The sequence below is a fragment of the Lissotriton vulgaris genome, chromosome 8 (assembly GCF_964263255.1).
Source record: "Lissotriton vulgaris chromosome 8, aLisVul1.2, whole genome shotgun sequence".
In the NCBI taxonomy this organism is placed as follows: Eukaryota; Metazoa; Chordata; class Amphibia; order Caudata; family Salamandridae; genus Lissotriton; species Lissotriton vulgaris.
Window position 1 is genome coordinate 1,354,707,858 of NC_141696.1, and position 27,456 is coordinate 1,354,735,313.

General features: G+C 47.1%; 1 protein-coding gene across 1 annotated transcript in view; it reads left to right on the plus strand.

Annotated features, from left to right (window-relative positions):
• The first annotated feature begins 6,440 nt into the window (after positions 1–6,440).
• The window catches only part of CWC15 (CWC15 spliceosome associated protein), a 77,969-nt gene continuing 56,953 nt past the window's right edge, over positions 6,441–27,456 (plus strand). Inside the window, exon 1 of the mRNA XM_086935301.1 lies at positions 6,441–6,643. The gene's annotated coding sequence lies outside the window, so the exon portion shown is untranslated. The remainder of the gene's footprint in view (positions 6,644–27,456) is intronic.

A 27,456-nucleotide genomic window follows, 5' to 3' on the forward strand; every position in this document is an offset into this window, starting at 1 on the left:
GTTTTCAAATTGTTGGAACAAAGAGACAGAAAGAGAAAGAGGGGAAAATATATTTTTCATTATATTTTTTTTCTCCCTTTTTAGGTCGAGTTTACTCGAACCTAATGTTGTCAACCCAAAAATTCCTTTCCTCGGATTTTGGACAGTGCACGAGAGTCACGTGACTCCTTGTGGACGAGCATGCCCAGCCCTCCCACTGCCAGCAGCATTTCTCCACGGCCGCCAGGCCACATCAAAGGCTTCCCCAGCTTGCGCTCGGCCGGCCTCTGGTATTTCTCCTCCCCTAATTATTCACTTCACTTTGGCCGAGCTTCAAAGGGATCTGCTTCACACTTCACGGCCGCCGTGACTCACATTTCTCCTTCCTTCGTGCCCAGCCCCCCTCCCAGCGCTGCCTTGTTGGTTGATTGATCTCTATCGACCTCGCAGTTTGGTGCCTAATGAATCTGCATTCCTGTGCTGCCTACCTTCATAAACATTGAGAAACATTTCCCTGCAAATTACTTCATTTACCGCTCTCTCCATACTTGCATGTCCATACTTGCATGTGCACAGACTTTGGTTTGTTTAATCATCGACATGGACCTTCACATATGCGTTCAGGGCCGTGACTCACATTTCTCCTTCCTTTGTGCCCAGCCCCCCTCCCAGCGCTGCCTTGTTGGTTGATTGATCTCTATCGACCTCGCAGTTTGGTGTCTAATGAATCTGCAGTCCTGTGCTGCCTACCTTCATAAACATTGAGAAACATTTCCCTGCAAATTACTTCATTTACCGCTCTCTCCATACTTATATCTTACTCCATCCTCTTCGAATTATATTACACTTTCTCTATTCCTTCCCAACCGCCCCTCCCCCACCACAGATCGCGTCTCACGGCCGCCCGGCCGTGTCATCGCTTTCACTTCGCTTTCACTTTTACTCCCGCGTCTCTTTAAACACAGCTTGCACTTTGCTTTCTAGTTTAAAAGCTTGACAGTGTGTGTGCCTTTTTCTTCAACTAATAAAACTATTTGTGCTAACTGTATTTCTAGCTTTCCTCCAAAATGTCTCTTTTTCTCTCTGCCATCAAAACAGCAGCGTGCAAGTTTCCCGGCACCAGCACCGAAAGGGTGCAGTGCATTCTCTTGCTAGAAAATGGGGGCAGATCCTTCTTATCCGTGCTTCTCTCTTTGTCAGCCTCCATTCGCTGGTGATGACGCCTTACAAGTTACAAAATGTCTTCTCTGTGACTCAGCTTCTCAGCTTCCAGAATCCCCTCCAACTTTGAGCTTGCTATGCACATTCTGGGCTTCAATTAGATGTTTTACATTGTTGCAGAATTCATTTTTTTTATCGAAACATCAATTATCTTTCATTACCCGAAAAGATAACGCTCTTTTGCTACCTCTGTGTGCTATTTCTTGTAACATACGTGTGGAATTATTTCACACTTTAGTTCCTCTTCACCTTTAATTGTTTTAAGTATGGTGTCGCTTTTACTTTAATTTCTTTCCCGAATGCACACAGATTTCCCCTGTATCTTTAAAGACGTGAGTGATGCAGTTTAACATATAGCATGGTCTAGCACCTTCATTTGTATATGAATGGCACCACATTCACTTTAAGCGCGCCTTTAATTGTTTATGTATTGCCCCGCTTTTATTTTCATTTCTTTCCCGAATGCACTCAGCAGCCTGTTCTTCCCCCATCCCTCAATCACCCCGTCCCGCTGTTCACGGTTGAGAGATCCCTGTCCTGTCTGACCCTCATCTACCCCACCCCATCTCCACTCTTAACCATTTTCCTTGCTACTGTCTCCTGAGCGCCCCTCGCTTGTCACAGCAGACACTCTCTAAGACATGTGACCTTTTAAAGCCAGCATCTACAATGCAATAGGTCTCGCATTACTGAAAATGTGAGCTATTGCTGTAGCAGTATTATTTGCAAAGCCAGTATCTCAAACTTTCAATAATGCGAGCTCTATTGCGTTGCAAATACTTCTGATTTAATGTGGAGTGGGAAGCAAGATAACGACTAGTGCCTCCTTGCGACCCATCGGCGGGCTCCTTGTTTACCTTTCCCTTCGTAAAGTGTTCACCTGTTTATTAACTCCTAGCTATCGCCTCGCTATATTTGTGAAATCCCTCATGACAATCGTCCCACATCTGGAAACTCCTAACAAGCTCCATATGCTTTCGCTTGTTGAACGTGCGTTCTGTTCTGTATTTCTCTCAGCACTTTCCTGAATTTAACCACTTATAAACATGTTTTTGTTGTCGACATTCCTGAAGTATCATACACTCTTTCCCTTCTTAGTACTGACTCCAGGGCACCTGCAGTGCAGTGAATCTAAGCCGAATGCCGGATTTATCCCAGCAAGCATCTGCTCTTCTGTTCCAGCAATGTTTTACCAAATGCTTAGTTTGATTACTGTCCTTTCTTTATTTTCTGTCTCTGAACACGCGCTGCAGCATTTTGAAGGTGAGGAAAGTGAATTATTTACACAGAACCGGGATTTTGAACTTGGGCGGGAAAAGAAGCGCTGGTGTGAATTGGTGTCGCCCTATTTCACTGTAGCGCCTAAATTATAACTACCGCAACTCAAACACATGTCACTTGTTACATCCACTACCACCACCACATCCAGCACCAAGTCATCCGCCACCACCACGTCCACCACCACCACGTCCACCACCACCATGTCCACCACCACCACCATGTCCACCACCATGTTCACCACCATGTCCACCACCACCACCATGTTCACCACCATGTCCACCACCACCACCATGTCCACCACCACCATGTCCACCACCACCACGTCCACCACGTCCTCCACCACCATGTCCAACACCACCATGTCCACCACCACCACGTCCACCACCAAGTCCACAACCACATCCACCACCACCACGTCCACCACCACCATGTCCACCACCACCACCATGTCCACCACCACCACGTCCACCACCACCATGTCCACCACCACCATGTCCACCACCACCATGTCCACCACCACCATGTCAACCACCACCACGTCCACCACCACCACGTCCACCACAACCACGTCCACCACCACCACGTCCACCACCACCACGTCCACCACCACCATGTCCACCACCACCACCATGTCCACCACCATGTACACCACCATGTCCACCACCACCATGTCCACCACCATGTCCACCACCATGTCCACCACCACGTCCACCACCACCACGTCCACCACCACCACGTCCACCACCACCATGTCCACCACCACCATGTTCACCACCACCACGTCCACCACCACCACGTCCACCACCACCACGTCCACCACCACCACCACCACGTCCTCCACCTTCACGTCCTCCACCTTCACGTCCTCCACCTTCACGTCCTCCACCACCACGTCCTCCATCACCACACCCACCTCCACCTCATCCACTACCACCACCACGTCCACCACGTTCACCACCACCATGTCCACCATCAATACCACCACATCCACCACCACCACTTCCACCACCATGTCCACCACCACCACGTCCACCACCACCACGTTCACCACATCCACCTTCACGTCCACCACCACCACGTCCACCACCACCACGTCCACCACCACCTTCACATCCACCTTCACGTCCACCACCACCTTCACGTCCACCACTACCTTCACGTCCACCACTACCTTCACGTCCACCACTACCTTCACGTCCACCACCACCTTCACGTCCACCACCACCTTCACGTCCACCACCACCTTCACATCCACCACCACCACGCCCACCACCACCACGCCCACCACCACCACGCCCACCATCACCACGCCCACCACCACCACGCCAAACACCACCACGTCCACTACCACCACGTCCACCACTACCACCACCACAGCATCACTCGTCGCCACCACAATATCACTCAGCGCCACCACAGCATCAATCTGTGCAACCATTCAACAACTGGTTCAAATATGTTCTCTCAGTGTTTCAAGCTTCATTACAAATGTCACAAAAAGATGTTAATATTTCACTTCTGTTCTTGGATTTTCGTCACAATAAAATACACTGAACATAATCTTCACAAAAGTTATTTACAAAAGTTTAGGCTATTGCCATTATAAATTACAAAAAAATGAAAGCCATTGTTATTTGTAATATCAATACATCTAAGTCACGTAAATACAACACATATTGCATTACAAATGCTATAGGTGTCACATTTGCAAAAGTTAAAGCTATTGGCATTGTAAATGACAAAGCTATTAATTTCGCTATTTTCGAAACCAATAACTCAAACTTTCATAATGCGAGACCTATTGCATTGCAAATGCTTGTTTCTCTTTCAATCTACCTCCATTTTTGCTCTAATCTTATTTGCTGGATAAGTAATTTAGTTTGTCCCCTCGCTTTTGGCTCGTGATGATAGGTAAGTGGCCCTGCAGGGAGCTGGAAGAAGGCAGAGATCCGAAGAGAGAGATGAGGGTCCTACAGGGGGGAACCAGCACGACAAATAAGAGGTCTGTTAGGGACTGGGAGGGCCAGATGAAAGGCCCGTCAGGGATTGGGAGGGACAGATGAGAGACCTGTCAGCAAATGGGAGGCTAGACAGAGACCCAAAGGAATATATGAGAAACCAGTAAGAATCAATAGAGCAGCGAGCACTTTAACAGCAAAGCTAACAAAGTTTAGATTGACATGTATGAGCCCTAACTAATTCCCAGCGTTTGAATTCATCAAGGCTGCATTTTGCTGAATTCTTAGCTTCCAAATTCTGCCTGGTAGTTAAGTTAAGGAAATATTATAAACCAAATAGATGGCATGTGTTCCCTTCAGTTAGTGCTGACTTTTTAGCCAACAGCCCATTCTTGCAATGTATAAGCATTAAACTACATATCTCAGAATGCAGTTGTTGTTGGATAAAAAAGCTGTAATGGTTTAAGGATCCAGGACGGCTCTGCTAGAAAAGAGGAAAAAAGCATGCATGCCCCAATTCCCAATTCAAACTGGAGACTCATATTTTTTTTTGCCAGAAACAGGGATTATTTTAGCATGCAATTGCTTAGTATTCCCACCACCCCATTCTTAACGGAAATTCATATGAACCAATTTTTTTCCAAATCTCCTTCATAGCTTTTTCTCTACATAGGGGTATGTGTGGATTATAACCTTCCGCAAGTACTCCAGGAATGCAACAAATTTGTTAACTTTTATGAAAAGGCAAATTTCTTAAATATATTTCACTCTAGCATTAGAATTGCTTTATTTTCTTTGTGTGTACCTGGGGCTTCAGCTGACTAGGATAGGTAAATATTTATGATGTTTGAACAAACTGGGTCGAGCTGATTGGATCAGACTGGGAATGGGCTACTAGAAGGAATTGGGCAGGACCAGGTTATTTCTGTTGCGTGTTAATGGAGATAGCATTGAATGGATAGGGCCAAACTAGTGCTGATGCAAATGGGGATAGAAAGGCTTTCTGCAGTCTGGGCTAGCGCGGATGGATGTAAACAGGGCTAGAGTGCATTGAGCACAGGTAGATCTGCTGGAAGTGTAACGGGTTTCAACACACTGGGTGGTCCTGGCTGTTTTTGATGCTGTCAATGAAGTTAGGATATACTGGGTTGGTCAGGCTACTTCTGAAGGGTATTAATGGTTTTAAACTGGATAGTTAGTATAGTGCTTCTTATTGCTCAACAGGTGACAATTTGTGATAGTTAGCTCTCAGTATGGACTTCATTACTTATTTTTACTGGTGAGAAAGTGTCACTCATTGTGTCACACATTGGGCAGTAGAATGTCACTCATAAGCATACATGCCAGCCCTCCTGATTCAGGGTGGCGATTTCTGATTTCAAGCCTAGTCTCCAGTCTCCCGATTCCTGCATGCAGAAACACAATTCGGATTGCTGAATCATGATTAGATGGAAACAATTGGCAAAAGTAAAATATTGTTGCCTGTCATGCAGTCTCATATCTTTCTCCAAGAATTACCTTTGAGATGAAAGGTTAACACTTTGTCCTTAATTCTTGGAGGGGGAAATTAGAGCCTGTGACAGGCCTCTACATTCTGTTTTTGGCAGTTTTACATATATAGCGCATACAAAAATAGAGTTTAGCCCTCTAATTTTTGTTTGCGCTGTGTGATTATACCACCAAAAATGAAATCCTGGTTGTCTTTTGCCATACACACCAACCGACCCGATTCAGGCAGATTGCCTCTGCTTCAATATAAGTCAATGGGGAAAAAACATTCTCCTGATTATTATTTTTTAATCCTCCACTACCGATTATTATTTTTTAATCCTCCACTTATCTGCTCTAAAATGGTGGCATGTATTGCAAAAGTACACTAAAACTATAGAGATGTCACACATAAGCAATCTGAAAAATTGGAAGCTATGGCCTGTGACTACTTTTTTCAAGTGAATGTCTGTCCAGTATTTTTTCAAAAGACTGTCATTGCTTTGACAGTACACCAGCAATATGGCCGCCAGAAATTGGGATAGCGACCCAGTCCCTCTTCGATGTCCGCAGTGTCCTTAGTTTCCCTTCCGCAAGACGTCATAGTTCGTCGCCGAGTTGCAGAGCGGAGCCTGGAGCTCTCCATCCTTGTGTGCACCCACCCAGCTGGGGCGAGAGCTGAGGTCCGCCGGCAGGGCCGTCGCACTCGTTGCCTGGTGAGTGAATCACTGCTTCCTCTTCACGGGTTGTAGGTTGCAGGCACTCGGCTGGCTGCCCCCTGCTCCGTGCTGTGTCGGAGCTGCCCCTTTCCAGCGTGTTGCTTTACATGTATTTTACACCAGGGGACATGAGGGAGAACCTCGGGCCCGCTACATTCACGGGCTCTGCTGTTTTAAATCCTGCGCTTGGAGTTCATAGAGGGACCCCCTAATCAAGAGTCTCTAGGTGATCGCGCCGCACCCCGGGGTAGGTTTGGGTATTCCCAGCCGTCTGCGTTTGAGGGTCTCGCACTACGAATCACAGTGTGTTCATAGATAAAAGCAGGGTTTAGGGTTCTTTACTCGAGGACTTTTTTTTACGCGAATTTGGTAAAGATGGTGGATTTTAAAACTTGCTAGGTCAGTAATACTGATTTCGATTGACCTATATGTCAACAGGAAATTGGTGAAGTGTCAAATCCAACCAATGTTTAAAAAAAGTTGGGAAGTGGCGGCTCATTAAAGCGCATTGACCTAGAAACATTGGTTAGAACGTATTAAAGTTTGGCATTTGTGACACTGGGCAGTGTACTGGAAGGAATGCTAAGGGTATGTTTTTAAGGACACTGTGCCGTCAACGATGTTTCAAAGTAGATGGGATTTCAGGTCTATTTTACAGGGTGGGTTGATTTAGATAGAGCTAGTAACTCAGTTAATTAGAAAGTGCGTGTTTACAGGGAATCGTTTTTGGTTCAGCACCTTATTGAGTAGCATCGTGCAACTTTTGCTTCTGGCTTAGTTTGTATCTTTTTCGTTACTTTATAGCATTTCTATGTGGATTGACTCCGTAGAGAATTTGGCAATGACTAGGACCCAGGAATCATTTATTCTTAAATTAATGTATTTCAGGTTACTTTAATATGTTACCTGAGGTATACTAATTATTTTAAAACCTCAACAATAGCTAAAAGACAACATGTTTTTTTAAATTCCCTAACGCACAAAATAAAAAGCTGTAACCGGTTCACTCTCCGATTTCCCCCCTCCCCTCCAACACTGCACCGCTCATCCAAGTAGATTAAAAAGAATACGTATTAGGAATAATTACTGGGTACCAAAGGGCTGCTGCTTTCTGTATACAATCCACATTTTCACTCTGCTAGTTGTTACTAATTCCTGACAGTGCATTCATATGTGAACAGTGTTAAGATTTTGGCCCTATAGACTTTGGATCTGAGTCTATTTCTTACCTTTTATGATGCACCTGAGTGGAACCCTCACTGCATATAGACAATAGGTGCATCAAGCTTCTCAATAGAAATTCACTGTGCACCCAAGAAATCCAGTTTGCTTATTATTTTTTTTTTAAATAATAGGAATAGCTTTTCTGAAGAAGACGGTGCAAGATGGACGGTTGCCATATAATAGGCTCACGTTTAATAAGTGTATTCCAGAATAAAATGCTGCTCTGTAATGCCACTGCCAATTGTTGATTTGTAAAATCACTTTTATTTTAAGTTAACACCTTTTTCGCTTTCCTCGTATTATGACTGTAACAACATTACATAAGATTGATTTGTGTGTTACAGATTGCTTATGGCATAAACTCTTTCTATACATGGCAACATAATAAACCTTTTATTGCATTAATGGCATAATTGGTTATACTCAGGGCTTTAAGTGGGATGAAAAACTGGGGGGTCTCCCAAAGGGGCGTGGCTGATGTAATTAAGGGCGTGACTTAATCAATCAATCACAGCATTTATATAGCGCGCTACTCACCCGGGAGGGTCTCAAGGCGCTGGGGGAAAGGGGTATGTTACTGCTCGAACAGCCAGGTCTTGAGTTGCTTCCTGAAGGAGAGATGGTCTTGGGTTCGCCGAAGGTGAATGGGGAGGGAGTTCCAAGTCTTGGCTGCCAGGTAGGAGAAGGATCTTCCTCCGGCGGTGGCTCTGCGGATGCGTGGTACGGTGGTGAGTGCGTGGCTAGTTGATCGTAGCTGGCGCGTGGGCGTGTAGAAGGTCATGCGGTCGTTGAGGTACTTGGGGCCCAGGTCGTGGAGAGCCTTGTGTGCGTGGGTGAGGAGTCTGAACTTGATTCTCTTGCTGACGGGGAGCCAGTGCAGTTCTCTCAGGTGTCCGGTGATGTGGCTGTGTCGGGGGATGTCCAGGATGAGTCGTGCGGAGGCGTTCTGGATGCGTTGGAGTCTTCTTTGGAGTTTGGCTGTGGTTCCGGCGTAGAGGGCGTTCCCGTAGTCCAGTCGGCTGGTGACGAGTGCCTGGGTGACGGTCTTCCTGGTTTCAGTGGGGATCCATCTGAAGATCTTCCGGAGCATGCGCAGGGTGTTGAAGCACGAGGAAGAAACGGCGTTGACTTGTCTGGTCATTGACGGGGAGGAGTCCAGGATGAAGCCCAGGTTGCGTGCGTGGTCTGTTGGTTTGGGAGCAGTGCCCAGGGCCGGGGGCCACCAGGAGTCGTCCCAGGCGGAGGGTGATGATCCCAGGATGAGGACTTCCGTCTTGTCTGAGTTAAGTTTAAGGCGGCTGTTCCTCATCCAGTCGGCGACGTCTTTCATCCCTTCGTGTAGGTTGGCTCTGGCGGTGGTGGGATCGTTGGTGAGGGAGAGGATCAGCTGGGTGTCGTCGGCGTAGGAGATGATATTGAGGTTGTGTTGGCGTGCGATGGCTGCGAGGGGGCTCATGTAGACGTTGAAGAGGGTCGGGCTGAGAGAAGATCCTTGTGGTACGCCGCAGATGACTTCGGTGGCCTCTGATCTGAACAGAGGGAGGCGGACTCTCTGGGTTCTTCCGGTGAGGTACGAGATGATCCATTCCAGCGCTTTCTCTCGGATTCCGATGTTGCTGAGGCGCTTCACTAGGGTTTGGTGGCAGACCGTGTTGAACGCTGCGGAGAGGTCCAGGAGGATGAGGGCCGCTGTTTCCCTGTTGTCGATCAGGGTTCTGATGTCGTCGGTGGCTGCGATCAGGGCGGTCTCGGCGCTGTGGTTGGCCCGAAATCCGGACTGCGAGTGGTCGAGGAATCCGTTCGTCTCGAGGAAGGCGGCAAGCTGTTTGTTGATGGTCTTCTCGATGACTTTGGCCGGAAAAGGGAGGAGCGAGATGGGACGGTAGTACTTGAGGTCGGTGGGGTCCGCCGTTGGTTTCTTCAGGAGGGCGGTCAGCTCGGCATGCTTCCAGCTCTCCGGGAAGGTGGCGGTGTGGAAGGAGGAGTTGATGGTGTCTCGGAGATGGGGTGCGATGGTGGCGACGGCTTTGTTGAAGACGTGGTGTGGGCACGGGTCGGTTGGTGATCCGGAGTGGATGGAGTTCATCGTGCGGGTGGTGTCTTCGGTGCTGATCGGGGTCCAGTTGCAAGGGTGGTGGTGGCGGGCAATGGTTCGGTGGTAGGGTGCGTGGTCTGTGCATCAAAGCTGTTGTGTATGTCGGCGATCTTGCGGTGGAAGAACGAGGCGAGTGAGTCGCAGAGGTCTTGCGATGGAGTGATGTCGTTGGTTCCGGCGCTGGGGTTGAAGAACTCTTTGACGATGCTGAAGAGTTCCTTGCTGTCGTGGGCGTTGTTGTCCAGTCGTTATTTAAGTGCCGTCTTCTTGGTGGCGTGGATCAGCTGATGGTGTTTGCGGGTGGCGTGCTTGAGGGCGGTCCAGTTGTCTGTGGTGTGGTCGAGCCGCCAGGCTTTCTCGAGGGTGCGGCAGTTCTTCTTGGATTCCTTGAGTTCGTCGGTGAACCAGGGGGTTTTCTTGCTGCCGGGTCTGCTGGGAGGTTTCTTTAGTGGTGCGAGGCCATCGGCGCAGGTGGTCAGCCACTTGGTGAGGTTGTTGGCTGCTTCGTTGGGGTCCGTTGTGCTGGTGGGAGTGTTCTGGCTGAGGGAGGCGGTGAGCTGCTCGGCGGTGATCTTGCTCCAGCTGTGGCGGGGGACCCGTTGCGGTTGGTGGTGGGTCGTAGTTCTACTGAAGCTGAAGTGGACGCAGCTGTGATCTGTCCAGTGGAGTCCGGTGGCGTGGCTGAAGGAGACGTGCTTGCTGGATGAGAAGACGGGGTCAAGCGTGTGTCCGGCGTAGTGGGTGGGGGTGTTCACCAGTTGCTTGAGTCCGAGGTTGTCCAGCAGGGCGGTGGTGTTTCTGTCGTTGTTGTTCTCCAGGTGGAAGTTGAGGTCCCCTAGGAGGATGTAGTCAGCGGAGGGAAGGGCGTGCGGGCTGATGAAGTCTGCGATGTCTTCGCTGAACTGTGTGCGTGGTCTCGGTGGTCTGTAGATGAGGGTGCCTCGGAGGGTGGTCTTGGGGTCGGTGTGTATCTGGAAGTGCAGGTGCTCGGCGGCGGAGAAGGTTTTGTCGGAGTTAGTCGAGATGCGGATGGTGTTCTTGTGTACGATGGCGATGCCTCCTCCCGTCTGGTTGACGCAGTCCTTCCGGGTGATCTTGTATCCGTCCGGGATGGCTGTGGCGATGTCGGGTGCTGAGGAGGCGTTCATCCAGGTTTCGGTGAGGAAGGCGACGTCCGGTGCTGACGCGTCGAGCAGGTCCCAAAGTTCCACGGCGTGCCTGTGGATGGAGCGGGTGTTCAGCAGGATGCACTTCAGGTGGTTGCTGTTAGTGTTGGAGTCGGCGGGGGCGGTGCAGGTCCGGTAGCAGGTGAAGCGGCAGGCTTTACAGGCGAAGGGTCCATTGGTGCGTCTCGAGGTGGCTCGGTAGCAGGCAGGGTTCCGGCCGGCATTGAGTGCGTTGAGAGTGGCGGCGTCGTAGGTCTGTCGTGAAGTCTTGCATCGGCGGTGGGGACCAGGGGTCCTGGCGCTGGGCGCGGTCAAGGCGAGGACGGGCGCAGACGGGCTTACCTTTGGCGCGCCTTCGGCGCACAATCGGCGCGCCCTCTGCGCGTGGGAGTGGGCGTCATAAGTAGGGAGCCGGGAGGGCGAGTCGGCTAGGTCTCGGCGAATGGGGGGCGGGGCCGCAGGGAGGCAGCGGCGGGAAAATCGGAGCGAGCGGCCGGCTCTGAGGTGGCTGGGGCGCTCTGACTTAAAAACACTAGCTAAAAATCTGTGCTTAGCATAGTGTTGCCCGACTTGTATTTTGCTGTTTCTGTCATCGCATCCAGATGTTTGATACAACAAGTAACATTACACCTACGACAAGCCAGGACTACTGGCTTTGTCAATGGTTGTTAGTTGCATAAGATAAGTAAGCATCAACTACAGCTTGTTGTATATAACATTGAAAAAGCTTCCACTTAAAGCCCTGGTGACAGCACAACAATGTTGCTGCTCCTGAGTTTCAAAAAGAGAAGGGAAATCCAGAGCTAAAATGACTCTCTTTAAAGGATTTCCCTTCCCCTACAACGCTTGCCTTGCATGACTTCATGCCGTAACTGCTCCACTAGTGAGAAGGGAGCAGTGTCAGCAGCGCACATCGATGTGCCTGCTGTCACTGCAGTCCGGAAAAAACCAGACCGCCTGTGCCAGGGCACAAAGCAGAGCACAATAGAGACCAGTTTTGAGGCCCCTTAAAAACAAGCATTGGCATAGCCAATAGGTCTCGCTTTTGGGACCTTATAAGTATTTAGTTATGCAGCGCAACAACACCAACTGTTGCAAGGCTAAACACTTATAAGGTCCCAAAGGCGAGACCTAGTGGCTATGCCAATGCTTGTAGGCAGGGAGAGGTGACGGCTTTACATGGTTCCCCTGTTGAGGTAGGCACTAGGTTGTCTCTCTTCAGGGTGTAAACACCTTATGAAGCAAGGAGTGATGAGCTACAGCAAAGCGCCATTTTCATGGATGATCTGAAGAAATTTAAACACATCTTACAAGGTTTCTTTTTAGGCAGCAATGAAGATATTTGTGGATTGCATCTTCTAAATTAAAAAAAACAAACATGTTTTGCCATTTGCGGGCAGATATCGAGAGCGGGCGCAAATGAATACAGCCAAATACCGCGTGTATTCTCCCACACAGCAGCTCCTGCGGCCTACATGCGCGAAGTTGGCTTATTAAGAATTTGCTGAGACAGCACCTCACAAGTGCTTGAAGCAGCTGAAGGGTGACACTGGCTGTTCACCTTCTGCCGCCTGCTTCTGGAAGATACTGCAGGTGTAGCAGAGAATGGGCTCACACGTGTTGCCTGCGACATGCAACACGCCGGTCAAATGTCAGAGAGCCTGAAACGACACTCATGTGAACCCATGTCTGGTGTCAGATGTTCAGCTACTTCTGCTCACTCCGCTGTGAACTTTGGTTTTTGCATTTCCCATTCGATATGAAGGAGTACATCAGAACGATTACACATAGCAGAATGCCAGCTGATGCAAATTAAAAATCCTGGAGCGTGGAACAAACGTGACGCGTTTTGCAATGGAGACTTTGAGAGCTCGATCGAATCCAGAGTAGGATTAAATATTTGTTTCACAGAGAGAACGAAAAATGTTAAACATAGTTATGCTACCAATATTCCCTTATTTGGCGTAAGATATCTCCCACTGTAAATAGAGAAACAGTAGAAAGATGAAAAGTCAAGGATTCAAGCATGCGATATTCAAGTTGCACACAGATGTCAGCCGAGCTGCTCAACCCACTCTGATGCCTCATTCCATTTATGACGGTGTCTATCCACAGGAGTAAAGGGGCTGTGAAACCTAGAGGTGGGGATGCCCGCATGTATTGCCATGAGAAATGCTGCATGTGGAAAGTACATGTCATATAACACATTCTAATACGGAAATCTGCCTCCAGGCTTTTGGCCAATTCATCTTTTCAAGCATGCTGTCCTTAAAACAATAGTTTTCTTCTGAGTGTGGTCAAGGTTTTGAAGAATCCAAAAAATGGCACATCTTGCTATAAAATAAAATGACAGGTCTGGTTTATGCATGATCAATCTTTAAGTACCACAGGGCAGTAAAGCACTCACGAAATTAGAATCTAAAAGACAAACTAAGCTGAGTATCTTCTTCTTGTCGAGGTCAGGATAAGCAGGGCCCCCATCCGTCCCAAAGTATAAATAAAGATTACTGTAATAAAACCTATGCTGGTACTAAGAGGCAAAGTTAAGATACAGTTGACGTGGGCAGAGTTAAAAAGGCAAAACTTTCACAGACGTGTACACCTGAAGGTTTAATTTGTGTGCTGTTAAATTCAGCATTATATATGTTTCACAAAATGTATTTGGATATACGAAGAGCTGTAGGAGACGCATAGCATTTCTCATTCAAAAATTATCATTGTTTGTGACTGGAGTCGTGTTAGCTCGTGAACAACGTGGGGGAGCGAACAAGAGTTGTGGGCACGAGAAAGTGAAAGATCAACAACAGAACATTGGAGAGGCGGAGCAGGCGCGCGCTTGTGCACGTAACCACAATTTGGTGGCCGGCGGGTAGCGCTTTGAGAAGCCCCTTACTAAAGTCAAGCCAGCAGCGCATGCGCTGCTCTAGGCTCGACCTAAAAACTGCCGGTGCTCAGACCCGGTGAGACCCGGCCCACTTAAAACACTGGTTACACTCAAACTGAGCCATCCCCATGTATAATTTGTTGTTTCAAACAGTAGTCATCTGAATCAAAACTGCATTTGTTAAACACTTGTTACTAAGATATTATTCATAAGTCCTACTGGTCTTATTGTTTAAGCACCCAGTTGTTTCAGTATGCTTCATGAGCAATCACTTGTTTTTCACTTTAAACTCCCTGATTTGCCATTCGTCAGCCTATCCATTCGAAAGTACATCTTTAATATGACATGATAGCCAGAAAAGGTCCTCGGCCAGTGCTTCATATAGTGGTAAGTATTGTGTTCTATTAATGCCAGTATTGTGTTCTGTGCCTGAAGTTAGAACTACCTTTGAGGCCTTTCTTACCTCCCAGGCTTCAAAAACTGCACATTTTGTCAAGTGAAGCAGTGCAGTACCAAGGACTGATACAGCACAGAGCTCTTACTGATACAACTGGAGAACAGTTTCTTCTGTGTTGACGGTTCCAGGTCTTGTCTCAATCCATTGTTCCTTGAATAGGATTGCCATTGTAGACTAAATCAGACATTAACTAAGTGTTATGAAGCGGTGTTTAAGGAGATCCAGAATTTACCCTTTCTTTAGTCTTGTATATCTCTGCAAGCCTACAAGATGTCTCAGTGAGCTTTATCCTCACTACTGACACCTACTGTGATCTTAAGTCATGTGTACGAATCCTGGCAAAGCCAACTCAACAGCCCATCCTTTCAATGTTGGTAAATTTAATATGTTTTAAATTCGGTAACAACACATAAAGATTTTTTAATAATGGCTCGATTGCATTTGGTACACTACTTGAAAAAACAAATTATTATGCATGTTGGTGTAAAACTCATGTTAAAGAGCAGCAGCGAGCCTTCACATAGCATAAGGCATGCTTTCACGTTGTGTACACATGATGCAAATGACATTTGTGTGTCCTGTTCCGTAGAGGAGGGTTGGCGTGAAATGAATAGGCCGTGTCTGTTCAGGTTGAGAAGAAATGTCTTAATTTATTTTCTGAATTAGAAGAGTGGTAAAGTGTTAGATCAAACCAGTTCTGATGCAGAATATCCTGCCAAATCCTTGATGCACAGTAGCAGAAGCCTAGTCTCCCGGACATTTCGTGTGTTCTTATTTGCTTTCAACCTGGCTGTACTGTGGCTAATCGTATTGCATTGCCCGCTTCCCACTTCCCTCTCAGGCCCTGGAAATTCTCATTTTAAGTTGGGTATGGGAATGCACTCTTTGTCAGTGTTTTTGTAGGTATTGTAGGAGATCTTGGAAATCCGAGGGTAGACGTGCAGCCAGTGTAGGTCTATAAGAGTGGGTGCAGTATGTGCAATAGTGTTTTTTTGTTTATATTTGTGGAAGTAGAATCAAGACTGCCGTTGAGCAGTGTGTTTCTACAGTTCATATGGCAGAGGACCAAAATGTTGTCCGTTTTTTTCAAAATTTGTTTGTTTGGATATTTGGTTTGTATTTACAGAAGATTGTGAGCTGACATAAAGTTATGGATTCCTGATGGCATGAGTTTTGAATGAGAGGTCGGAGTTGATGATGAAGCTGAGTTGCCTTAGGTTTGTGATGAGTGGTGGAGTCACTTCATCAACTTTCGTGCTGGGAAGACCATCTTTAAGGTTCTTCTGGAGCTCTTTGAGATGAGGGTGAATTACCAACCGTTTTTGATCTACAAACTGCAAGCACTCCCATCACTGTAAACCTCCAGAAACGTAAACTTTTTTTTTCCAAAATATTTTTATTGGTGTTTTTTTATTTTTATACAAACACATATGACAATTAACATTTCGCATTGACCATACAGGGTAACATTCCATTTGATTTGGTTTGGTTGCTGGTATCATTTAATACAAAGGCTTGGACGTCCCTGTTAAAACTATTGTAAAACATATAGCATAAAACATATACCCGTGGCTCTTTGTACTGGGGGAGTCCGAAGGTTGGGTAGGTTTGAAGTGGGTTAAGAGCTGGGCGTCCCCCTGTCTCTTTGTCTACTCTGGGGGAAGTACAGGAGGGGGAGAGATAGAGAAGATTCTAGAGGGAAGGAGGGGGGGGGGGCGGGGGAGTCCTGCTCTCCGTGGGGGAAAGGTGCTGGGTTATGCCACTGGGCAAGCACCGCGGAGATCATATTTTTGAAGGTGCCGACCAGAAAGCATGTCTGTCTTGTTCGGTCAGCGTGGAGTCTAGCTCTGCCTCCCAATAATTGGTTGTTTTGTTGTTTAGCTTGGAGGTGTTGGGACGGAGTAGTTTGTAGATATAGGAGACCTGATGGCCCACTTTGTTCAGATTTTCCATATACTGAAAAATTGAGGGTACATGTCTGGTTATGCTTGATTTGGTTAGGGCAGTTCTAATTTTCAGGAAGTTGTAAAGTTCTGTCTGGTAAGTTATGCTGTTCTTGTAGTGTGTTTGAAGGTTAGGGGGATTCCCCCTTCTTCAAGTTGGGCAGGGAATGAGATCCCTATTCTCTTCCATGCATCTATGGTTAGCGGTTTCCCTCTATTTTATTTTTGAGTTTTCCCACAGCGATTCCCAGTTCGAGTTTTTAATGCTGAGTTTCAGTTTTTGATCTACCTTGATCAGGGCGAGTCTGGTGTTTTTGAATATTGGGCTCATGTTTTTTGTCTGTTTGTTTGGGGTGAGTTATGTTAAGGGTTCAAGGTTGTTGAGTATGGCTTTCTCCATCCTAAGCCAGACCGGCATGTAGCTCTGTTTGGGTCAGATCCAGTAGATCCCCTGTCTCGCTATAAATGCAGTCTGAAATGTTCTAATCTGCCAGGTTTATGCCTCCTAATTTCTTATCTAGTCTTAATTTCTTCAGGCTTATTCTCGCTTTTTCGTCTTGCCAGGGGAACTTGTTTAGCAATTTGTCAGTTTTACGGTGGAAGTCGTCAGGTAATGTGAGTGGGATCATACCCGCCAGGTAGTTTATCACCGGAGTGGTCATCAGCCTAATTGTGCCTACTCTCCCCCACTAGGATATAAACTTGGGGGTCCATGCCTCCAAGAGCTTTTTTATTTTTTCTAAAATTAGTTTCTTGTTTTGGTCGAGTGTGGATTAGAGGTTTTTGCCGAATTGGATCCCTAGGTACTAGATGAACCCCGGTTGCCAGACGAGTCCAGAGTTGACAAGCACCTCTCTGGTGGTGTGGATATTGAGTGTCATACACTCCGATTTATCTCTGGTAAGTCTATATCCTGAGTGGGCTGAGTATTTCCCCCGATGGATTCCATGAGTGCTGGAATGGAGGACTTGGGGTCCTCTGTGACTATGAGAATGTCACCAGCGTACCATCTTTAACCACAGGACATTCCTCGACTGGGTCAGATTGCTGTATGCCGTCCCCACGGCTAGAGTGCGCACCTCCGGACATATATCAGCTCCTATAGCTATAGCGAGGGGCACCAGGCAAGGCTGCCCGCTCTCCCCCCTCCTCTTTGTCCTTGCCCTCGAGCCTATGCTCTGTAGGCTTCGGTTGATGGCCCCCCCGACATGGCATACGAAGACATGGGACGGCACATATTGTCTGCTTACGCGGATGATATAATATTGTATCTCCGAGACTTGAGGGGCGACTTGAGCCCTGTTTCCCAGATCTTTGAGGACTTTAGGACGATCTCTGGCCTGACCATAAACGTATCCAAGTCCTATGGCTACACATTTGCGGCCACAGGTCTGACTACTCCCCTACCCTTCGCCCCCCACGAATTCCAGATGGCGGAAACCACCTTTAGATACCTGGGGATGCATATCTATAGGGAGGCTGACATGATGATTGACGGCAACCTTGGGAGGGCCATCAGAGCACTGAAGTCGCAGATACAATTCTGGTTGACACTGCCACTCTCAATACCCGGCAGAGTAGCGATATCTAAGATGGTGATGCTCCCCCGTCTCCTCTACCATTTCACCAATCTACCGTACCAGATCCCAGCAGCGACATTTAAGACCCTTGACACTCTCCTCACCGAACTTGTATGGGGGCGCGGCCGCAGACGTATAGGCTTGTCCAAGTTGCAGCTCCCCTCCGACGCCGGTGGTATGGGCCTGCCGGACTTTAGAGCTTACAACTATGCGTGTCAGTTACAGTGGCTGGCCTTCTGGGTGGCCGGTCGCAATCTCCAAGAGATCAATCTGTTGGAGGAGGACCACGACAAGGGGAGTATACACACACTGCTCCTGCCCAACTCAGATATACCGAGAGATGCCCCGCCACTCCTTAGACTGGCGATAATTTACTGGAGGAAGGCATTGAAGTACACGTCCCCTAAGTCATCCTATGCCCCCACGATCCCGCTCTTGGGCATCCCATTGGGCACAGGAGCTCTCACGGCGACCTCGCTAGCGCCATGGTATGACGCAGGAGTATCGCATGTGGGCGACCTGTTTGCGGAAGGGCACCTGTTGTCCTTTGAAGACTTCAGAACCGCACAAGGCGTACCTGGGGGCTCATTCCTTTTGCACGCAGGCCTCCGCAATTATATCACACATAAGTGGTCACCTGAGGGCCAGGAACCTGTTACGAACCCTCTCACCAAGATGCACTACCTTATGGGCACGGGCGCACACCTGACTAGATGGCTCACTGCTAGCATCAGAGAAGGGAGGGCATTCACTCTATCGCTTCTCAGGGAGACGTGGGAGGGGGATATTGGTAGTCCCCTGAGACAAAGAGTGGGACCGAGTACTGCAGTTTCCCAAACAGGTAGCTAGGAACCCCAAGTTCAAATTCATTCAATTGATGCTGCTGCATAGAGCCTACCTGACCCCGCACCGCATACATGCGATGTTCCCTGATGCGAAAAGCAACTGCCCCCGTTGCGACACTGAAGATGCAACACTGATGCACATGCTGTGGCAATGCCCCAAGTTGGGATATTACTGGACCACGGTCCATGCATCGCTTGAGAGCGCAGGTGCTCTGTCCCGATCCCCTACACTAGAAGGCACACTACTGGGGCTGGGACCCTCACAACGCAAAAGGACAGTGGCGACGCGCTTTGCAGACCTGGCCCTATTATTAGCGAAGCGTGCCATTACGATGAGGTGGAAGTCACCCAAACCACCCAACCCTGAATCATGGAAGGCAGAGGTAGTGCGCTGGGGCAAGGCAGAGGGAGAAGCACTGCAGCGCGAGGAATACAGAGGTCTGCGGAAAACGCCGATCTCGCTGGACTGGTTTGTCACTTTGGGAGCATTTGAAACTGGGGATGAAGGGGAGGACGGGGATACGTGTGACTCACCGAATGTGGAATAAATATGTCCTGAGCCAGACTTTCATGCACTGTCATTGACTGTGATGCGCCACGATGAGATACGGGGGCACCCAACCACTAGCCTTTTGCCTCGTACCACCTATGTGTACAGATAGCAGAAGCTACATGTTGCAACGCCATGGGTGACCCAGTTTAACGTTCATTCAATTATATGCATGTCGGGAGGGTTGTTCGAAGGTGGAGGGAGGGATTGAATTGACCGGGGTTTGTTTACTCGTGACAGTTACGATCACCACGAAATGTAAAATCAAGATGACAATGCAACCATATGTTCTAAGCAGGCACACGCATGTTTTACTCTGCTTTACTGGGCTTGGAAATTTATGTAACTGCTTTACCTACTATGCTAATAAACAGATTTTTAAAAAAAATAACCACAGGACAAAGATTTGCAGTTCTTACACTCTTCCATATATCTGCTTGGTCTCACAAAAAAAACCTTTACTGGTGTTTACTTGCTCCCCCCCCAAATGTCTACCGGCCTGTAAATGTAATCAGGGGAAACGCATATAATCCTAAAACTCTTTTCCTATGTACTAAATGCACTTAGAGGATTCTTAATAGTGTTTCAGAATCACTAAATGTGTTTAGAACCGGATACCAATTTGGTGTTTGGGAGGGACATGTTGTATGCGTCCCTTCCAAATACTGAATTGTTATGCCATGCATCAATGTTTACGACTGAAATTTAGTTGCAAGATGTTATTTTACTGATGCCACAAAAGAGGTCATCATTCCTGTGATGGCAGGGAATAGTAGTGGGTTGCAATTCGCAAACTACCCTATTAATATTCATGAAGTGTGTTGAATCTTCATAGCCGAGCGGTGGACGGTAGACGTAGGTGATTAGCCTCTCTTCACGACAGCCAACTAATATGTTGTAACGCGTGAAGCACCTACCCCCTGCTTGTTGAAGCCAAACAAGAGAATCCCTCTAGTTTTTTCTGGCACCCTACATTCTTAGGAGTGTCTTCCCAGTGGAAAATTTTTTCCTCTGGATGACTAAGGATTTAGGACAGGGTGCGTCTTTTAGGGGACCCACACCTCCCACTTCCTTCATTGGTCCTGATGAATACCGGGGATCACCCCAAATGGTTGAAACATGTAGACCAACACATAATTGAGATACGTAGGTCGTAACTCCCCTTCCAGTATCTCACCTGCATTTTAACATTGTCCAGTTGCTTTTTTAATAAAATTGTAATATAAAGTCATAAACCAGGACAATTTTTAACACTCACAACTTTTTTTGTTTGCATCCACATTTCACGACCTGCTCCACTGTAACTCAGGTGTCGAAGCACACCCAAGTGACGCTAGGCCACTTGGGTGGACCCCGATGATGAAGCAAGTCACCACTAGGTGGTGAGTGAGGGGTTTACTAACAAGGAATACTGTCTCCACGTTTGGAAAGCCTTCATCTCTCATCGGGTAATACTCCTTCATTTGTTGTTTATAAGTGTGTTGAATCTTGCCGCACTATGATTGAATTTTTTTTGGCGAACTGACCTATTAGTACATAGGTCTTTTTGCAAAATATCTCACTGGTCTCAAAAATACTGGTCGTAAATTGAGACCAGTTCTTTGCAACTAGAGTGTTCAGTACATCTAGCCCTAAATGTAATTCTTCTTCATTTATCTGTGAAGTTGTTAGGATATTCTAGCAGCATCAGAGGAGTGAAAGGGGGGTTCTTTTTTTGAGTGTCTGTTGTAGCTTGCATGAGATTTAAGACCTAGCTCGATGTATGTGGTGTGAAGGTTGAGTCTAGCTCTAGTATACTAGAATTGTTTAAGTTTCAATATGGATTAGATATTCAGTAAGTGCTGTTACGTATGTAGAACAACTTGAATATATATGCACAGGAAATTTCACAGTGCAATAAACAAAGCTTTAAAAATGAATATAAAGGAGCAACAGGCGTTACGCAATTGAATCCCAGCACTGTGACGTTCATAATTGTGATGACAATCAACAAAGATTGTAATCCTCTCATAGAATGCAAAGACAGATGTTACCCTAGAGGTGGAGATCTGACTGACTTTTCTGCTAAAAACTGATTACCTTCGTGAATGTGGACTGTTGAAGATTAAAGAACTAATCACAAAAATATTCTCCCAGTGTGTGGTCTGAGACTCCTTTTCATAGGAAACAAACACATTTCAAACAATGGCTGGAAATCTATAACATACATGATAGAATTGATGCAACTGGAGGAAAATCTCAACTTGATATTAACACATTAATACAAAGTTTCTCAGTGTTCAGAGTTGAAAATTAACTGTAAAAGCTGAAAGTAGGACTTGTAGAGTACCTTCAACGTTGGATATCTCCCGACCTAAAGGTACTATCAACACCGAACCTGTGACTTTATTTATAGGAAATACTGATATTGCCACCGCAGGAGTACACCCTCAGGGGAATTCATGTGTGAGCGCACAACAGCAAAGAGCACCCTCAAGGATATCTTGGTACCGCTGCACAGCAAACTAGAGCCAGAGGCTACCCCACCGGCCACCGCTCCCCAAGTGTGACCTACAGAAATTTCTGCCGGCCTGGGGTCACTTAGGTTGCTGAAGGACCTTTTCTGTGTGCCATGTCTGATGAAGATTAGTAGGTACTTTTGAAAGCGCAATTTGGGAGCTCCCAATAAAGTGAAAACAATTTACTTTTCTCACTTCGAACATCCTTGCCAGCTGATCATGGCTTGGCTCTCCTGAGCATGTTGGACTTTGCAAATGATTCAGCTTCACTTGAAGATGATGCAGGTCAGGGAGGGGAAGTAATGGAGTTCAATTAGGATGCAGGTGATGTGATGGTATTTCTTCAGTTCCATGGTGACATACTGCAGGATGTAAAATACATTTAAGGGATTGTGGAGTCTGGGAAGCCAGGGCACACAAAGAATTTCAAAATGGGGTTGGAGGTTTAAAGGGCATTGTATGTAAGAAAAGGGCAGGGTGCCATGCAAGCCCGACCGCCCTGGACTCCCCCGGTAGTCTAGTTTACAGAATTGTCTGGGTTTATTAGGTTTCCATGGCTGTCCGCCTAGTCCAGGCTTAAAATCCACAGCTACAGACATTGCAAGCCACACAAGTGGTGTGAACCCAGAATAGTAGAACATTTGTTATCACCAACTGTATTTTTTTTCTGCGTTTTTGGCATCCAAATCTAAGCAAGTGTGTAGGAAAAAAGACATTTTGCAAAATGCTATGTGCATCACTTGATAGTATGGGCGATTCCAAATTCAGAGATGAAAAAACTAAACTCAGAATCTTGTCCACATTTCAGAAATACGTGTTTTCTTCATACCCATTTTTTATTAATTTTACTATATATATGAATTGCTGTATGGGCGATATACAATAAAAAATCATTACAAGTAGGAAAACTGGAATTATGCGGCAGGGGAACACCAAATTATACAGCAGGGATAACAAATATGTGTCAAGAAAAGGCAGATTGTGCAGCATAATGCGGAACATTTTGTGATGGTATTGCTTCATAGGGGAAACATCCTTTACAACGGAACCGTTACAACGAGGTACCGTTACAACGCAGGATTTACAACGAAAGTAGTTACGACTTTCGCTGGAGGGCGCTCTAGGATAGGGGATAGTTTAATTTACTATGCAACACCTTCCCTACTATCCACGGGGACTGGAGTTGGAATAGTAAATTAAACTATTCACTATCCAGCGCCCCCCAACGCAAGTCGTTCTAACGACTCGCGTCGTAAAGGTACGCGTTGTAACGGTACGCGTTGTACCGTCACACATACACTTCATTCTTTTATAATTACATTAACACTAACGAAAGGATTCACCTTAGTACCAGTGTTACACCCAAATACAGCGATAAGCAACTGAAAGGTGACCAGTCGACCTTTGCAAAAGGCCTTTCACTGCATAGCAAGACATGCTGCTGCATTTTTATTACCTTTTGATCCTTTTGAGCTAGAAACTATTCTTTGGATGAAATCTGGAAAGTATGCAGAAACAATGGATTAGAAGGCAAAGGCAACAAATCTATAAATATGTGGAAAAGGCCATGCCGTAGAATCGTAAAATTCCAGTGGCCCTGATTATAAACTGCAGCTCAGTCGTTTGCTCTTCTGGCTATAAAACGTTTTTAACCCCTTTGCTGCTCATGACGAGCTCAGCTCGTCATGCAATACACTGGTCGTGTGCTTATGACGAGCTGAGCTCGTCATGAACAATGGGGATCATGCATATGCAGCACAGGAGGGGAAAACCTCTAGCAGCCAAGGTGTTTAAGAACCTACAAACCCTAAATATCCTAGCAACCAGTGGGGTCTATCGGACATAACGGTATATTGCTTCTGTAAATTGGCCAACATGACCTAAAAATACAGATGAAAAAGTTGTCACCAATGGCTATTTTGTCCCACTTATTTTCATTTTTTGTTTTTATTTTGTCTATTCGTCTCTTTGGGAAAACCATGAGGGGATCTTCACAAATGAACCTTTGTAGAATTCAGAATTTTATGTACCTTTCAGAAGTGTATAGCATTCAGGGATGAGCCATTCCACCACAGACTGAAAGTATGCTGAACCAAAAAAAACCCAGGAAAAATGCAAAACTAATGCCACATTAGGCACATCCCCACGTCTAGTTGTGGGGATCCCCTGGGAGTCCCTAAAGTCTGGTGCAGATTCCTCATCACTTCTGGCACATCGGTGGGTTGGGGCGAAGTACTTGTACCTGACCCTGCCCATCTGTCTGTCCTGTTGGTTCCTCCCGGTCACGCCGTCTCCCTACCGCATACCTGGCATGTTGGCTAGGATGGGTAGCCAGGGAACGAACATGTTAACTTGTTAATTTGTGTTGCGGGCGGAGTTACAGGGCGATCCGAAAGCTGAATGGTACATGGGGGGTACACTCTTCAGGAGCACAATAGGGCTGCAGATGCAATACAACCCCAGGAGTCTTTACGGCAGGACCCTAGAGGAAAACGACGGCGCCCCACTAGTCCTTCGGGAGGTTGTAAGCCTCAGCAACCAGGGGCTTGCCTGGACACGCTTTGCCCCTAAAAAGGTGTGAGTAAAGGGATGGACTAGTGGTTCACGGTATTTAAGGGGTATAATCGCCACAAAATGGTAGCACCAATTGGGTTGGTCACGGTGCAGTTGGCTCATCATGCGGGCAGGGCAGCTTAGGTTATTTACTGCTGCCAGCCCTTGCAAAGTCTTCATGACTAGCACCCCTCTTATCTTGCAGACAAGCTTGCCTTCTCTGGTGGTTCTTGGTACACCTGTAGACAATCAATCAATCAGAGTACTTGTAAAGCGCGCTACTTACCTGTGAGGGTCTCCAGGCTTTGAGGAGAGGGGGTGCTGCTACTGCTCGAAGAGCCAGGTCTTGAGGAGTCTTCTGAAGGCGAGTAGGTCTTGGGTCTGCCGTAGGTGGGTAGGAAGGGTGTTCCAGGTCTTGGCGGTGAGGTAGGAGAAGGATCTGCTGCCGGAGGTTGTTCGTTGGATGCGGGGAACAGCGGCGAGGGCGAGGCTGGCGAAGCGGAGCTGGCGGAGCGGAGATGGCGGGTGGGGGTGTAGAAGCAGAGTCTGCTGTTCAGGTAGGCTGGTCCGGCGTTGTGGAGTGCTTTGTGTTGGGGGTGAGGAGCTTGAAGGTGATCCTCTTGTCGACGGGGAGCCAGTGTAGGTCTCTCAGGTGGGGGGTGATGTGGCTGCGGTGGGGGACGTTGACTATCGGTCGGGCAGAGGCGTTTTGGATGCATTGTAGTCATTGTAGTTGTTTGGCTGGGATTCCTGCGTAGAGTGTGTTGCCATAGTCCAGTCTGCTGCTGACAAGGGCCTGTGTCTCCGTTCTTCTTGTTTCCACTTGTAGATCCTGCAGAGCATGCGGAGGGTGTTGTAGCAGAAGGAGGAGGAGACTGGATTAACCTGTTTAGACATAGAGAGGGAGGAGTCGAGGATGAATTCTAGGTTGCGTGCATAGTCGGTGGGTGTCGGTGCTGTTCCCAGTATGGTCGGCCACCAGGAGTCATCCCAGGCTGAGGGAGTGGGTCCGAGGATGAGTACCTCCGTCTTGTCAGAGTTCAGCTTCAGACGGCTGTTCCTCATCCAGTCGGGGACGGCATTCATTCCCTCGTGGAGGTTGGTTTTGGCAGTGTGCGGGTCCTTGGTGAGGGAGAGGATGAACTGGGTGTCGTCAGCTTAGGAGATGATCTTGAAGTCGTGTTGGCGGGCCACTTGTGCGAGGGGGACCATGTAGATGTTGAACAGCGTTTGGCTGAGGGATGAGCCCTGGGGGATGCCGCAGATGATTTCGGTGGCCTCTGATCGAAGGTCGGGAGGCGGACGCTCTGGGTTCTGCTGGAGAGGAAGGACGTGGTCCAGTCAAGGGCCTTCTCTTGGATTCCGGCTTCTAGGAGGCGTGTCTTTAGAGTGCGATGGCAGACCATGTCGAAGGCGGCCAACAGGTCCAGGAGGATGAGGGCTGATGTTTCGCCGTTGTCTAGTTGGTGCCTAATATCGTCTGTGGCGGCGATGAGAGCTGTCTCTGTGCTGTGGTTTCGTCTGAACCTGGACTGGGACGGGTCCAAGATGTTGTCTTCCAGGTGGCGGGCCAGTTGCATGTTGACGATTTTCTCGATGACCTTCGCCTTCACCTTCGAGCAGGGAGATGGGCCAGAAGTTCTTGAGGTCCGCCTTGGGCTTCTTGAGGAGGGCGTTGATTTCGGCGTGTTTCCAGCTCTCCGGGAATGTCGCTGTTTCGAAGGAGATGTTGATGACCTTCCGTAGTTTGGGTGCGATGGCAGCATCTGCTTTGTTGAATACGTGGTTTGGGCATGGGTCTGACGGAGATCCTGAGTGGATGGAGTTCATGACCTTGCGTGTCTCATTGACGTTGGACCAGGAAGTCAGGCGGTTGGCGTTGGTGGTGTAGACAGGATATCACCCTACTGCAGACACAGAAGTGTAAAAAAGAGAAACTAAGGCTTATGTCCTTCAGTATGTATCCAGGATCAGAAATGACATCACCATATCCATCAGGACTTTTCCAATTTAGTAAAGAGTATCTCTTGACTCTGTCTTTGACCCTCTACAGCACTGCACTGCATATTGGCAAGTTTGCTTTATGGAAATACTACCCACATACAGTTTGTAACAAATCCACAAGGACCAGTTCTCACACACTACACACCACTGTTTGAATGCAAGCTGATACGCAGATGCTTAGTTAAACTAGTCAGTAGTTTTTAATTAGTTTGATACTTTAATCTTTCACCTTCAAGCTGGTTAAGAAACCAGAAAACTAAGCAGATAAAGGTTTTTGAAGTATTTTGATGGAACATTTTAATAAATTGTAAGAGCTACTAAAATTAAATTACCATATTAGATCTAGTACAGCTTAAAGCTCACAAAGATACTTATGTAAATATAAAAATAATTAACATGTAAAGGCCCAGTGGGGCTAACTTTTATCTCCCATTAACGGGCAACGTATATTTGTTTTTCTAATTACCTGTGTAATAGCATTACATCATAGACTTGCATGTTTTGTTTAATGCTTAGCGCAATATTTAGGTGGCCTTAAATCGTTGTATTGACTCGACGAATAGCAGTGTAATGGGCTGCATCGACACATTGGGAAAAACAAAACTCCACAAATTAGACTGCCCAAACACAATCACAGCATTATGTACTAGCAATACTTAACAACTAAACGCTTCTCAGATGGTTGTCCGCAGTTCCCTCTACTCTACCCCCTCCCTTGAGTAGGGTTCTCTGTATGTGTCATTCACAAGATCATTTCTGGGCCAAACTGCCATTGATGGACCAACACATCACCGAATTTTGAAATTGTCATCATTAGCCTGACTCTGAATGTAAAACCTCCTAAAAAAGCTCTCGTTGGTTCCTCCTGTTTTAACATACACTGGATCACCAGTGTATCACAGAGGAAGTTACTGAAAATATTATTCCATGTGTCAATCTCATTTATAATATCCATCAGGTGCCACCACCCCACCCCCCTCTCAAAATCGCAAAATCTTGGCGGAATTAGCT